Raw genomic sequence first — 16,772 nt, 5'->3', positions numbered from 1 at the left:
GGGGGGGGGTGGTAACTGAAAAACAACCCCCGGCAGTTTCCATGTAAAAGCCATATAAAGTGAATAAAACTGAAAAGATAATTACCATCCATCCTGAATGCACGTACTCTCTATTAGACTACAGCATATGCAAATACCTCACCAGAAAATAATAATTTCCAATTACATGTGCCAAACTGAGTAACTGTTTAATACTGCAGATAGGAAATGTGTTCAGTGGCTGATCAGATCCTTTTATTGTTTCATAAATAATTATGCTCACTTTGTCATGTTTCATTAAGGTAATAGGACAGGCAATCACATTTAATGCAGCCACATTAAAGAACAGTGGGACTGTCAGGTGCTTTCTGCTGCATCTGATGGGCAAGTTGTGCCATGAGGGGAAATGAAGTCATTTGAGAGCCTGACTCCAGCATGGTAATGTTATTGTATCGTACAGTGCCATCTACATGGATTTCACATTTTCTCAATTACTGTGTGTATCTCACCAATCAGGTGCAGTTCAATGATTTTGTGCATCGTGAGGTCGCCATAAGAAACCACTCCGAAGGACGCTAGTGATGTACAGTACAGACTAACGCTCAGAAGTCAGCCATGCATGTTGCAGATTTACAACCTCAGCAGTCTGCTTCTCTGGCTTGGTGAAGGGACAGGAGAGGAATCTTCACTCCTCAGTTAGTGCCATGTGGGGTTATGGCTGGCAAAGATGGCTGTGTCCCTTTGGCAGAAGATCTACATTCCATCAGTGCCTCATAAGAGAGATAAACTGTCCAGTATGTGTGAGCATGGACAAGGTCACTCGACCTGAACACCTCACCTTTACCTGTCCTCATGTCAACCAGTGGGGATTCCGTAATGTCACTTAACCAGAAGAACCGAGCTACGTTAGCAAGAAACTTGACAAGAACACTTCAGTCCGCCTTGCACTAGTCCCATGGAATGTGGAATAATGCGTTTTAGCTGTATCATATTTTCGCTTGGTAAGACAGCAGAGGGAATGAACAGAGCTTCTGGACGTGACAAGGGAGAAGCCTGTCAGAAGAGTCGTGCCGGCAGCCATCAAACCTAAATAAAAGAAAGCCCCCTGACACACACACACACACACGCACACACACACACACACACACACACACACGCGCACACACAGACTGACAGACACACTCATTTCAGTCACGCTAAACACAATGCCGCTGGCAAGGCTGCCATTCCTTATCTCCAAACCCCCGGCAGCTCTGATTGCATATGATCGAAAAAGAAAAGCAGACTACGACGATGGAGCAGATATGGAGAGGAGTGGAAAAGAGTGAAAGAGAGAAAGAAAGAAAGGGGGAGGGAGGGAGGGAGGGAGGGAGCAGGGGTTTGGAGTAAAGGAGTCCCGAAAGGCAATGCAGTCAAAAAAAAAAAAATGCAATGCAAGTCAAAAAAAATCCGATTGAGTTTGGAGATTTGAAGAATTCCCCCGTTCTTTATTTCCCTCTCTTCCTCAGCACCCCACCCTGGCCCTCACCCCCTCCACATCAGCCTGCGCTGCTCTCCCCCATCTCTCCCCCAGCACAGCGCTGGCGTAGCGTAGCATAGCGTAGCGTCTAAGTGCAGAGCAAAGGCAGCCTCCTCTTTGTTGTGCTGATTGACATGGTTTATTCATTTGGGGCTGGATCTCCTCTCCTCTCCCACATCTCCCATCCAGTTTGTGCCAGGCCACTTAGTGCACAGCAGCTGTGCTGCTGCTTAAAGCAGACTCCACACACACACACACACACACACACACACACACACACACACACACACACACACACACACACCACACACACACTCCACACTCTCCTCAAACCCACCAGGGTCCCCAGTTATACAGACTACAAGAAAGACCCATTGCCATAGCATCAGAGACTGCAAAACTCCTGCCTGGTATTTGTTCAGTATTTTCAAAAATCTTTTTATGTATACTCTACATCTTGCAAGACGCCTATAGCGTTTATGGCTGTAGATGTTGTGTGAACGTATGTTCACGTATGTTAAATATTACATAGCATGTGAAATCAGTTGCTCCATAATTTATGCCAACAGTTCTGTGGATGCTGTGGTTGAAGCATGTTTGTTATTTCAGCGTTTAATGTAATTAACTGCTTCACAGTTAAGAGATGGGGTTTTGCGATGCTAAAAATGGCTTGTGTTGTGCAGCACAGACGCACACGGCCCGTGTGAAGCGAGCGCTTAACGTGTGGAGCGAGGCTGCCAGTAAGAGCCATTCATCTCACAAGCGAGTGTGTCTGTCCTGCCACTGTTGCTGAATTACATTGTCATCACCACCCAGCACCCTAACGCTGTGCTCTTAAGAAAACTATTCTAGGATTACTTCTGGTTTGTTTGTGTCAGCATTATGTATTCAGTTTTTTTGTGAAAGCCTGCCTTAGTGTGCTGTTTTGCTCACGTTGTGGATGTGTGTTTAGTTTTGAGTGCCTTGGCACTCTATGCCTAGCGCACTCTGCACGGCACGCACGGTGTGTTTCAAGGCGAATTGCTGGGGCAAAGTTTGTGTACAGAGTCAAACACAATAGAACCCGCAGAGTCTCACACCTGGCCTCTGCCCCTCCTCCATCTGAGACAACCCACCTGCCGATCTTATCAGGCCCTTATCAGTGCTTATCAACGGTCAGATACACATGGAGGATGGGGACAGAGAGATGAAGGGTCACTGCGGCCATGAACAAATGTAGGCCACCGCCATTTTCGCATACACACACACACACACACACACACACACATTACGCGGTCCCATCCCCCACCACACGCACACCCCCACACACACATTCACGTGCGCGTGTTCGCACTTACATACACACACGCACATACACTTCAACTTACGCCTACCCTAATGCTATCAGATGTGATCAAGTCATCATCACCAGCAGAGCAAGCAGAGGTGATAAATAATATAGAGACTGCCAGTCTAACAATAGCACTGGAGGAAGTCACGGTGGCAACGCCAGGGAAAAGATGGAGCTTCTCTATGTCCAGCGGCTGTGTCACAGCTATCCAGGAGGCGCAGCATTTTCTGAAGGGGAAAAATCATTGAATCATGTCACTGTCAGTAGTCATCTGTTAGACGACAAGTGCTGGCAGTTTACTGACATAACCAAGGGACTGACAATAAACATACGTTCAGTATAAGTCATAGTCAATGTGCGTATTGCAATACATTCAAGATCTTTCCATGGAAGAACATTCCTGTTCATGCCAAAAAAAAAGAGGCTTTTGGTAGAGCTGAAAAGATGTGGTTTCGGTCACTGCATCTTATGACAGTAGTGAAGAGCCCACAGCTGGACTTGGAAAGCTGTGAGGCGGTTTTGAATGTGTGTTGTTGACCGTGTAACAATGCGTCCTCCATATGACATGTGCTCTATGAGCCCAACCCTCCATTGGCCCCGTGATCCTTTGTGCTTCGTGAGGAATACTACCCCTATCTTTCGGTCTATTTAATTATTCTCAGTATAATTAAATCTTCCTTTCCTTGGCTTAGCTTCCCATCTCAGAGGAGAGCTGTCATTTTTTGCCCTAACGCAGCGGATAAGAGTCAAAGATTAGGCCTGTTTACTTCTCTGAGGGTTATCGGAGTGCTTCTTTGTTTCCTTATCAACATAGCTGCAGCATCCCACTGTACCACACGGCCACTGTTACTCCAGTGAAGAGACATAAAATGGAGTCAGATTTCTCTCCCATGCTTGTGTAGAAAGGGCTTTCTGGTGAGATGGGTTCCGTGGCTGACAGGCACTGCCTCCATAAAAACAGCCCTTTTTTGGTGGTTTGATGTGAACTCTGCTTTTGCTTTTACCTGAGGTGAGCCATTTAAAAACGGCTCTAGCTTCAGGTTTCATACAGACCTCGGAGTGAGTCGGAGTGCCTTTGAAGAGCTCACAGCAGCAGGAATGGAGCAGCACAACAGCACAGTCTGTCAGACTCACCGCTCCGAGCGGCTCACAGCACAAGCAAGCCCTCCTCCGGCCACTCAAGCTCCAGACATCGTCAGGAGGACAAAAGGTGCTAACAGACTCTTCTGCATTTTGTCTAAAGTCTTTTGCCTTTTCAGACAAGATGACAAACTCCGTGGACGATTCTTGCTTGATAGCCCCTGTGAGAAGACTATAATAGCATTCTAATAGGATGGACTAAATGAAACGTTGCCTGTGTTCTGAGGTCATGTTTGGACCTCTGTGCGTTGACACCTAGCAGCGGGTCACCCAGAGCAGCGTTCGGATCTCATGATCTCACTGCCCCGCTGGACCGCCAGTCTCCTCTGACAACAGCTGCTGCAACTTTTATGGCGTAACTGATTGACCATAACAGGATGTCAGAGATTACACTCAACTGTGTCAGAAGAGAAAAAACAAAGATGGAAAAATAGAAAGAAAGAAGGAAAGAAAGAAAGAAAGAAGGAAAGAAAGAAAGGAAGGAAGTGAACTCAAAAACAAAAAGAATAGCAGAATCACCTTCCTCCAAGGGGATTATGATTAACACATCACACATCTCTCTCTCACTCTCACACAGACACACACACAGACAGACAGACACACACACACACACTCACACACACACACAGACACTGCTTGAATGTGAGTCCTAGCATCAAGGTCAAATTGGAATGCAATAATGAATATTTATATTTATATTAATGCCACATCCTCCAGGTTGTGGGCTGGTGAGGCGGGGGTGGAGGGCACAGCAGGGGTGTCATGCTGTGAATATTTGGGGCAATCGCAGAGGTCCGACCATTCACCCTCCAACCACTCCTGTGGTGTCTGCGGACGGCTCTGTCCACTGTCCAGCCAAAGAGATAACACAGGCAAGATGTGGCTGCGGTCAGGACAAAAGGGATTTCAGTGAATGCTGACAAAGACACGCTTCCACCAGGAAGACCGTTTCTCTTTGTGATGGAGGATGATGTCGTGGGGCGCACAGGATATGATGCAATTGTGTCTGTCTCCTCTATCCTCTGATAAAAATGACATTATCTTCACAGACGTAAGCAGACTTCTAAACAAACACACACACACATAAACCCAGACAGGGGAGACAAAGAGTCTGACAGAAAAGAGAGCGTAAAAGATACTTTTTTTTTTTAAAGTATTATTTTATAGTTATAATTTTATAAATTAATATTGGAGGAATCAGTCTGCATATCACCAGTTATACCAAAGTACTCTCAAATCATTTATATGGAGAGAAAGATAAATGGGGGAGTCCCAGACTGATCAGCAGTATCGTTCATCCCCGACTCCATCTACTCCACATCCGTGCTGATCCACAAGTCATGTGCTGCAGCCTGAGTAAACATGTCCATCTGCTTTGTGCCATCTCCTAACGGCTGGCGGGGTGGGGGAACCTCCGGCTCTAACAGCATTTCAAGTTATGACATCCGTATCACAACCAACCATTCAAAATGCAAATGGACCGAATGAATATGAATAACTGCGCGGAGGTTATTACACCAGCCAAGGCGCGGAGACGAAGGTCAAAGTGCAGACGACACACAAATGAGGTCCCCCCACCACATCGGCATTTGCAGCTTTTCTAATATGCATTACTAGAGGACGTCATGAATTAGACTGTGATGTGGATAAGTCGTGCGGCGGCTTTGGGAGTCCTTTGAGGATATATGTTGACTGAAGTGGCCCGTGCCGGAGGATGCTCCTGCTTGTCTGGCAGCATTAGTGGATGAGGATGTATGACTCTAGTCCAGCTCCTAAGCCCTTCTCAGGCTGATTGACAGGATCCAAGCAGCTAAATGCATGCTAATGAAACGCGTTAGCGGATTATTTCATATGACAGACACACACACACACAGAACCCATAGGATACACAAATACACACACACACACACACTGAGAGCATAGTGCGCACAGACACATACACATGCAGACAGACTCATACACACACGGAGGGCAAAGGACAGATTCTCACACACACACACACACCAACTCCAGCAGCTTGAGTAATCTGTTCAATCAGAAAATCTCATATGATGGAGAAGAATGGCGGCTACACAGTTTCGCGGATGTGAAACCAAAGAGGAGTGTATGAGAATGGAGGAGAGGGAATCTGATTAAAGGGAATCTGTTTAAAATATGAAAAGTAGTTCCCGCTCTCCGAGTGAGGCCATGCCTGTGAGGAAGATTGGGAGAAGCGTGAAACGTGTTCAGCATGAGCCTATTCAGAGAGAAAATGGCAGATAGCAGGTGAGAGAACACAAGAATGAAGGTGAGATGCAAGAAAGATGTAAGGTGGGGGGGGTGAGAACTGGAGAAACTCATAGAGGGAGAGATAATGACATCAGGCAAGGGATAATGAAACAGCGAAACAGAAAGTGGGAAAAATAGGGTGAGAGAAGGAAAGATAGAGGAGGAGAGAAGGAAAGAAAAACAAGGGATGAAAAAAGAAAGAATTGAATGAAGGAATGAAGAAAGAAAGAGAGAAACAAAGAATAAGGGAGGGACAAAGAAAAAGAGAGCGCTGAAGGGCAGATGAAAAGAGCAAGAGAGGGTTTAAGTGGTTCCCTCTAAAGTGCTGAGCAGCGCTGACCGGGGCTCCACAGGGCCTCGTTAGGCTGCGCTCCCGGTCTGTGTGTTCCAGGGCCACAAACCCTCTCCAGCCCACATCAAAGCACTTGGCCTAGGGAGCGCCGCGCCAATCAAGCAAAACGCTCAAACCATGCAGAAAAGGAGAATTGGATGGGGGCTGGGAATGGAAGTCTCTGACCGATTGCAGAAAATTAATTTGAGAATAACACACACACACGCAAACATGCGGCCGGCCCTTGCCCTGCCCGCTACACACGCACATACCACCCACCCTGACCCAAAATTAAAAGCATTCCATCAGAGCCGGATCTTATTTCAGCCCCGAAATTAGGATGCAAATCTATGCAGACAGATAGAGGCTTCGGCGGCTGCATACAAAGAAGGGATGCTGATTGGCTGGGGGGGGGGTTGCGGGGAGTGTCGTCGTCGTTGTCGGCGGCCTCCGTGTGACATTTAGACGACGCGTGTGTGCCTGCCGAGCAAGTGACATGAGTTGCCGCCGCGTCAGACAGCCTGCTGTAGGATGCAGGTTAATGTCATGCAGATGAGGACAGCCACTGGAGCAGTGACGGCTTACTAATGACTGCCAGTCCTAGATGTCTTCATGACGAGTGGGCCGATTACAGGCAGCGGCAGCCTCGTGCAGGTGCTCCAAATGAAACATGAATGTTGTGCTGTGTGTGTGTGTGTGTGTGTGTTGTGTGACAGGTTTATGATTGAGGTGATGGAGTTGATCAACTGTTTGAATAAGCCTGTTATTAGAAGCCTGTTACTCACTGCTTGTACGTGCTGGTGCTGCTTGAATTTGAATAACTTGTCTGAGTGTCAATTACAGTCATATGGAGTGTGTAACCACTAACAAATCAACAGAATAATGAAAGACATACATGAAATTAGCCAGCTCATCATTAATAACACATTTTCTTAATCTGAATGGCTTTTAGATCCAACAAAGGATTCTTTTCTGCCATGCCTTCATTGTTCAGCACATAGGACAGGTTTGAAGACCACTGTTTCAGGGCAGCAATGGCAAAGAGTTACTTCTCTGCACTTTGGGCAATAGACCGACATTCATACACTGACAGGAAGAGTAATGGCACGTGAGATTAGAGCAGTAGACAGCACAGGAGGAGAACGTCCAGGCTGGAACTGGCCTCTCGGAGGCCTCTCTTGCCAGCTCTAGGCAGCAGGACTTGACAATTGGTGTGATGCAGATGATCGGCGTTCCTGTCACACGGCAGAGAAAACATCCAGACCTCACGTGCAAGCAGCCCTCTAAGGCATCATTACAGACCTCTGGAAAACACTCCACTGTTTCTCCCTCTCTCTCTCTCTCTCTCTCTCTCTCTCTCTCTCTCTCTCTCTCTATTTACCCCTCTGTTTCCCTTCGTCCATCCATCATGGTGGAGGACAAGCATCCCTCTTGGGCACCATAGCCAGCCACTGCAGACAGCACACACAGCATCATGAGGCGTGGAGACGTGTTTTTCTGAATCTAGACTATGGGCAGTCCTAATGACCCTGACTCCACAGCCCTGTCATATCATGTCATACAAACAACCTCACCACAAATAACTCCACCATAAATAACTGTGGGTCTCGCAACCCTCGCAGGTGTGAAATAAAGAGCTGCCACACACCTAGACTCAAAATAACAGGACAGTTACAGTGTGTGAGGAAAAGGGCCATTTGCCAGTTAGGGTCAAAAGCGCTGCAATATATGCACATGGATACATGTTTACATGTGAAGTGTGTTAAACAACCTTGCTTCATATTTTACTACATCATGTAAATGCGTAAGAGTATTTAGTGAAAATATAGTGTTTTTAACATGTGTGTGTGTGTGTGTGTGTGTGTGTGTGTGTGTGTGTGTGTTTGATGGGGGTGGGGGGTAGAGTTCTGAGAGGTCATACTGAGTGGTAAAAATAGGGTCTCATCGCTGGAACACAGTCCAAGATAAGAACAGCACATGTGGACATGACAAGAGGCAGCCACTGATAGCCAGTAAACACAGAGGGGGAGAGACAAAGTCTACATTTCATAGCCACAGTAAGGACCAAGGGCCGCGTTTAAGGCGGGGATCACACAGAAAATAACGCAGCGGTAAGCGCGACGCAACACTCAGACCATAATAAGTTCTATCTCGTTCATAAGTAACACAAATGGTTCGCCTAAACTGACAATTGAATACTCTTGCGTTGCACTTTGAAAGTTGAACCAAGTTCAATGCTCAGTTTATTCAACGCTAGTGCTGCCACCGTTCTGCTGCCGAACCATAGAGAACAATAGGAAACCTGCCGCTGGCCAGTGTGATCCCGCCTTAAGCCTGAATTAAGATACATAATCAAAACAAAGATGATGTGCTACTATTGGATACAGGATAAAACAATGCTATGGCATGTATTTTTGACATATGTCCTTAGTCTTCATAATGTATATCAGTACTATGTTCTGAGGCAAAGGATGGTGTGGTGGTTTAATTAAAATTTTAATCAAAACATGAAATATCCATATATTGACACATGCTGTTGATTTCTTTTTATCCTTTGTTGTGTTTGATGCCTCATCCTACACTGAAGCTTCTGTTTGAAGTAGGCCCATTGATTTGGCTTTATTCAGCCTTAAAGCAGCCTTATCCTGCAGAACGGATACCTGGCTGGGCCCTGGGAGACTCCCTCAAGAGCCCATTCATAAGTGAGTCACGGGCCGACGCTGGGTCCAGTCCCTCACTTCTCCCTGGCTGTCTGCTCCGACGGCACGTGATGGGAGCCACTGACAGTGACAAATGTGGGTCAGAGGCACCAGGCTTGACCCTGCATGAGACCCTTCACTTTGCTGAGGGCGGGTTTTTGCTCTCCGCAAGCGACGCCCGAGTCACAACCTGACCTTTCCCTCACATACAGGCAGAGATGGGAGGATGGGGGATGCGGATGAGAAGATAAAAAAAAGGTTTTCTTGCATCACTGCCAGAGATTATGTTTGGAATCATGAGAATAATCCAAATGTTGTAGTAGTTTTGGTGCCGTATTTTGAGGTCAGTGATTCACAGTACTGTAAAACCAACATGGCTGAATGTTTATGCCCTGAATCATTCTGCATGGATGTCAGATGGAATAAGATTTAGCAGGTATTCCCTATAGCTCTCTCTCTCTTGCACACACATACCTCTCTCTCTCTCTCTCTCTCTCTCTCTCTCTCTCTCTCTCACACACATACCTCTCTCTCTCTCTCTCTCTCTCGCACACACATACCTCTCTCTCGCTCTCTCTCTCTCTCTCTTCATCTGGCTTCTTGCGACATAAACCACAAGAGTGCAAAATGAACATGGATGCACAAACACATCTAATGTCCTTTGCCATGAGCTGAAGATAAAAAAAACACGTATCTTTAATGCAGTTTAGTAAAATTCACATTCATAGCATAACATAGTTATACAAATATTAGCAGAACCCACCACCCCTTCCATTTCACCACCACAGCCAACAACAAAAAAAAGAATCCCATTAAAAATGGGTACATGCTTGTGTGCCTAACCATGCAAGAGTGTTCGCCTTCTGTTTGATGAAGCACTAAACTCGTGCCGGTAGTGGTGTGTGTGGGGGGAACCCCTGCTGTGCGGGGCCTCTCCTGTACTGACTGGAGCAGGCGCCCCCGGCCTGTGTGTTTTATCTACCCGGCGCGGAGTGGAGCGCGGCCCTCGCAAACAACAGTGCCACACGGCAGGCAGAGGAAGCAGAGTAGTGCTGGGACCGCTTTTGCACACATCCAGAGGTGAAATATATCCACGGTGAGCAAGTCGGACTCAAGTTAGGTGGTAAAAAGAACACATCAGGTGAATATTATCCGATTCCGAGCACAACATGTCATTTGTGTGACTGGAACGCGGTAACCTTTTGATAGCATGAATAGCCCAAAACTGTGTCTGGTTGGTGTGCGGAAATCAAATTTGCTTTGAGATGCGAAAAAAAAGTGTGAAATGGAGCATGTTTCTCGTCTTTCCAACAGCCATGAGAGGCTTAATGCTCACTGCCAGCAGCTTTTTACACAGAATCATTGTCAAGCCGTCCCATGAAGCTCACAGCTTGCATCACACACAGAAGCTCTCTGGATCAGCTGGCACACACACACACACAGTGGTGTGTGAGGCTCACACAGAGCCTGGTGTGTAGCCTACAGATGAGGGGTAGGAGTTCCACCTTCATAAAGGGTTTTGATATTGACAAATGGGGCCGTCTATACATATAGAGTCATCAGGAGAGTGAAATCAATCTTGGTTCAAAAACTGTATATTAAATAATTTACCCTAAAGGGGTCATTGCAAGATATTTTTTGGTATATATCCAGAAAACGTGCGCTCATTTTACTAAATTGTGTGCACATTTTACTAAATCATGCACACGTTTTACTAAATCGTGTGCTCATTTGACTAAATCAGTGGTCGCCAACCCATCGATCGCGATCGACCAGTAGATCTTTAGGACTTGCCCAGTAGATCCCGAGAATAACAGGACAATTAAAAACAGTCACCAAATTCCCACATGTTCGCCAACGTTTACAGGGCGTACATTTCAGCGTGGGATAGCGCATGATTTATTCAAGATCTAGCCATCATAATGCGAGAAATTCCTGCATACATTTACAGTGCTGCCTGATAACGTTAATCTAATAATGGAGCAGCGTGAATGGGGGACCGGACGAACCAACTTCTGACTTGAACGAACGTAACCCCATGCAGACACACACACGCGCACAGCACCACTTTGCAGGTGCTCTCTCTCTCTCTCTCTCTCTCTCTCGCAACAGGACTTGTCACCGCTGAAGTCAAATTATGCTAGGTGCTTCTACATCAACTGCTAACTGACAGAAAATAAAAAACAAAAGTTTAGCGATCAGGAATTTGTTCTCCATTTGAAGAATGTAATCGATTGCGGACGTGCACAGACACGGAGTGCATTGTAGGCCTAGGCTTAGGTTACTTTCACTTTCTAGAGTACGCATTCATTATGTGAAACATGCTTCATACCAAAACAGCGATCAAACATCAAATTTATCATGACGTATTGTCACAAACACTTACTCCATTTAGAAAATTCATGTAAGTAAAGACTATGTTAAAGTGTTGTTATCTCATTGACGCCTGTATAAGGGGGTGGAGGATGTGATATTTTTGACCTGATACATTTGCCTAAATAAAAGGCCTTAAATTGGAAGTATTTTAGCTTTGATTTTCTATTGACGCTTTAAGGTAGATCTTGCCTTTGTTCAGGGCGAGGTTAGGGATCTTGGGCTCAAAAAGGTTGGTGACACTGGACTAAATTGTGCCCTCATTTTAACTGTTGTAAATTGAGCGCACAATTTAGTAAAACATGTGCACAATATAATAAAACGTGCACACAATTTACTAAATTAGAATTGTTGTTGATTAAAAGATTTCAACTGCTTTGAAAAAATACTATCCTTTTAGCCTGGCTAACGTCAGACCTCATCACATTGAGATAGGATCTGGGAACTACACGTTCATTTTCTCGTATTTGAAACGTGGTTTATGAATGCCCAGAGCCGTTTATTGGGAATGTCTATCAAATGCATCTGTACGTAGCTCATAACCGCTTCGGTGTGTCGTCATCGTCTTGCTGTCCCCCCTCCGTTCTGTGATTGGTTCCTTCATTGAGGTGAAGGAGTGTGAGAGTGAGAGTGAGATTGAGTGAGATTCTTTTGGCAAAGGCTCAACAATTACAATTTTAGCAGAAGGTTCTTAAAAGATGTTTGATGCTGTCTCTCATCAAGCTTGTGGTTTCCCCTCCGCTTGTTACTTATCAAGAATATTACAGTTATTTGCATTTTTCAAATGAGGAGTTCCACCTTCATGAGGAGTCACTGTGTTTGCCTGGAGCACCACACAGAATATTACATGGTATACCTTGGTTTATCTGTCAGACAATCATGAGGAAGATCATTAATTTATGAGCATTCGAGATCAGAGTTTAGATATGAAGCAGAGCATGTCATCACGTAAGGGTGTTTTAATTTAATTGTTATTGATGAGCCACTTACAGTCTGGGGTTTGGGGTGAGTGGGGGAGCTATTCACTAGCACAGACAGACAGACAGGCACTCGCTTACAGTACGACCTCCTCACCCTGTCTCGCCTTCACTGTCCTAACGCACTCCACAGTCACCCAGTGCCACCATCTAAATGGCTCACACACACACACACACACACACACACACACTGCAACGCTTGTGAGTGGGCACCAATGGCACAGAGATATGCAGAGACATGCAAATAAAAGCTGGCGTGCCAGTGTTAGAGAAGAGTCTGCCCTTGGCATATAATCGCTCCCACCCCTCCTCCACCCCATTCCTCCATCCCTCCATCCCCACCCTCCGCCTCAGCGGAGGGAACGACTTCCCTTTTCCAGGTCAAGCAGCAGCAATGCAATCAGACTGCAGCTCCAGCGGTGGAATTTCGCTTGTCGCGTTGGATCAGAGCGGCCTTGTTTATTTGATGCAACACACTCTTAGTCACTCTGCCTGTCTGTAAGCTTCACAGAGAGAGAGACGCGCAGACACGCAAACATGCATAAACATTTTTAGGCAATTTCACTCTCACAATATTATTGCTACGTTCACACACATTTTGAATCATTCAGCCTTTTTGGATCTTTGGAATTGCACATTAAATGACTGTCTCCTGTACACACACAGACACACACGCACACACAGAGAGAGAGAGAGAGAGAGAGAGAGACATACACACACAGCAGAGTGATAGCATTAGCATTAGGGAAAATGCTTAAACATCAGTTTAGACACAAGAAGCCAAGTGTGTGGGGGGTGGGGAGGATTAAGACATCAGAAGGTAAAATTCCCTCTCGGAGGGCTCATCCGAGAGGAGAGGGGAATATAATCCCCCCTGAAACGGAGAGACAGCGCAACTACCACCCACAGAGGCATTTACCACCCCCCCCCACACACACACACACACACACACATACACATGCACATGAGCACACACACAAACATGCGCACACAAACCTTGTCTCAACAACATCAGCAGGTTCACACACCCACCATTCCATGCAACTTCATTTCCAAACTTCTCAAGTCTATTTCTCATCCTCACACACACAAGAATGCCTGTCCAACCACACCATTTACAATACTGATACTGTAGGAGGTTTTGCACAGGCGCAGGACAACTCTGGGGATTTGTGCAGGAACATATGCCACACATTTACCCCTGTAATCATCTGGGCCATGATAAATATTTCAGGCCCCAGAGACCCAGGACAGTGTGCACTCTCACAAACGAGTAGGCTATGGAGGAGGCTGTCTTTTGTCTTCCAACGCCGCATAATTAAATCTACCACAAAAAAGGATACGTTCATTAAAATGCAAAAATGCTGGATTGTTTTTAAAGTAGGCCAACCGATGTAAAAATATCCCTGTATTAAAAGCGCTATTAGAAGTTCAAGTAGAGGTGTATCAATACTGAAGAGCACAACAGTGCTTTCAGAAATTCACAGTATTTACCAGACGAACTCTCGTAGAGACTTCAATGCATAAAGTACGCTAAACTATATATCTACTGTGTCTATGGGACAGTTTTGATTGATGACTGAATTCTGAAAGTAAACGATTTACTGATAAGATGGTTTCAAAGTAAGAAATCTGATAAGACCTTTTGGTGTGATGACTGAGAGCTGAGTCGTCAGATAGGCTTTGACAGAAGTCATTACTAATGTGATGTTAATAAATCTATAGCCTACAGTAAGTGCTGATGTGGCTTGTCTGAGGGCAAATACAAATTACCGACAAACTGTCAGATGGTGCTCCAGCTTGTGTGTACAGCTATGTACAAACACACACACACACACACACATGCGCACACACACACATCCATACACACATGCACGCACACCCTCTCTCTCTGTCACACACACACAGTGAGAAAGAGAGACAAACAACAAAGGAAAAAAAAACAACTCACCCCAATAATGGGAGCTATTTCTAGACTGGACTGGATTTCTAGACTAGACTTTCTGCATTTTTGAGCTCATGAAAAGAAAAGCGTGGGCACAGGGAGCTTCTCTCTCATCCTCTCATCTCCTTTTCAAAGCACAATGATACGGCGCCGTCATCTGCTCTGCACACGTGCGTGTCCTTGGCCATGCCTATACATGCAGAGCCCAATGAAGATCCCACACGGAAAGGTCATTAGTGGCTCACCAAGAGAGCCCAATATGCAGCGCAGCCACCAGGGACTCAATTCACAACTCAAGCACAAGAGTTCCCTTTTTCGGAGCAAGTCAATCATTGAATCTGACAAATTAACACTTTGATATGGTTTCGCCACAAGTCAGAAAAGGCTTCATACTTGTAAACAAAACTTTAAATGAGCTTTAAATGACTGAGAGATACTTCACAAGTCTATCTGCTTTTGAAAACAACAACTATGACTGCCAGAGAGATCTCCCATTTGTGGTCGCCCTGACCATTATGTCCTCTTTACCTGATAATGCACCAAGATAAAAAACAGGATCTGACCACTGAGGAGTTCATGTGAAACACTATGCAAAGGCAAATGTATGACGGTCAAGGGTGTGGTCAATAGACAGGTATATTAAATAACAGGGAAAGGAAGGAAAGGTAGATATGAGAGATAAAGAAAATTCTGTGAATAGCAAATATCCAGAAAATGTATATGCCATGTTGCCTCATGCATTTTTGAGGTGAAATCGCAATTACATGTGGAGTCCCATATGACGTGTGAGATGCACATGGTTGGTTCCGGGACACAGATGGAGGAAGAGCGAGAGAGAGAAATGTGCCACCCTGTGTCTGTTCCCCAAAGAGCACGAGAGCGCTTCACACCTGAGCAGAGGAACTCACACACACTTGACAACTGCTCTCCGCAAAAACACACATACACATACACACACACACAGAGTAGAAGCATTTGCTCACTGGCCACACACAACCAACACCCCCTGATTCCACACACACAAGCTCGCTCTCACACACACAGGGCTCCATGACACAAAAGTCAAAAATTTGACATCAAACAAGCCTGTGGTTTCACATAGTCAACATGACTTTATGAGCTGGAATCAAACTATTTCTGCTTTATTGACAAAACAGATATTGTTTCTCTGTTTGACTAGGCAGCAGTGGCCTATTTTCACTTCCTTAAAAAAAAACCTACCTTGATTCTCGCTTCACTTTGACTCTTATCTTCCGTGGCTCAGTTTAGCGATATGGGAGATCCGGCACACCTGAGGTCTGTGTCAGGATCAGTTGAAGCCACATCTAAAAACCGTTATTTGCATTGAGGAAACCGATTTGAATACTGGATTTAAATAACCGCTGCGCTGTGCTGCTGTCAGGAGAAGTGTTTGTTCACACACCCTTTGACCAGGAAGAACAAAGCAGCTTATTCAGCAGGCCAAAGATAAACTCTGCCAAGAGCCAAGTACACTCTGAACTCATTAGCTCTTTAATGTATCTCCTATAGACCGTAGAGTCCACACCTGTCGTCTAATGTTGTCCACTGTCAAAGTCTCTGAAATGTACATGTCTGGCAGGTGGACATAACTAATGACATTTTCTGCTGCAGTTTGCTGAAGACCATGAGGAGTGGAGTTGTCTTCACACAAACACATGCACACACACACATGCAAACAAGCAAACAAGCACAAAGCTAAGTATATTTATCTGCCACAATAGGTTCAGGTGCACCTTAGCTATCTCTATAAACATCTCCTATCCCCAAGGACAAATTGCCCTTAATATTATCACAGATTTCAAAACAAATCAAATTCATTTTTGAGCTTTGTTGAGGGTTGAAAACACTGGATGAAAATGGCTCTGCCCTACTCTTCCACTGGGACGCTTTTCAATTTTGTTGCATGTGTAAAAGAGGATGGTTTGAAACCTTGGCTGGCTCTGATGCCCCAAAAGCCTAAACTAAACAACTTATCCTTGGCACAGTCTGTGTAATGCGTTGTTGTTGTCATCAAGTCACGTTCCTTCTTACCGACTTTCACATAAGAAAGATGGACACAGTAACATGACAGATGGGTCCAAAAATAGCCGGACTGAAGCATAAGCACTCAGAAGTTGCTCAAGTGAGCAAACCTGGAAATGCCAACAGACGACACACAGAAGCGAGCGGCGCGCTCAGCGAGCGTTATGT

The 16,772-nt window shown here is 45.4% G+C and overlaps 1 protein-coding gene across 1 annotated transcript in view; it reads right to left on the bottom strand.

The window, feature by feature from the left end:
• Positions 1-15,844, bottom strand: part of tiam1a (TIAM Rac1 associated GEF 1a) — an 81,742-nt gene extending 65,898 nt beyond the window's left edge. The window contains exon 1 of the mRNA XM_048235153.1: positions 15,783-15,844. The gene's annotated coding sequence lies outside the window, so the exon portion shown is untranslated. The remainder of the gene's footprint in view (positions 1-15,782) is intronic.
• Between the last annotated feature and the right edge of the window lie 928 nt (positions 15,845-16,772).

Source organism: Alosa alosa, chromosome 2, assembly GCF_017589495.1.
Source record: "Alosa alosa isolate M-15738 ecotype Scorff River chromosome 2, AALO_Geno_1.1, whole genome shotgun sequence".
Classification (NCBI taxonomy): domain Eukaryota; kingdom Metazoa; phylum Chordata; class Actinopteri; order Clupeiformes; family Clupeidae; genus Alosa; species Alosa alosa.
This window is presented reverse-complemented; position numbering and strand designations above follow the sequence as displayed.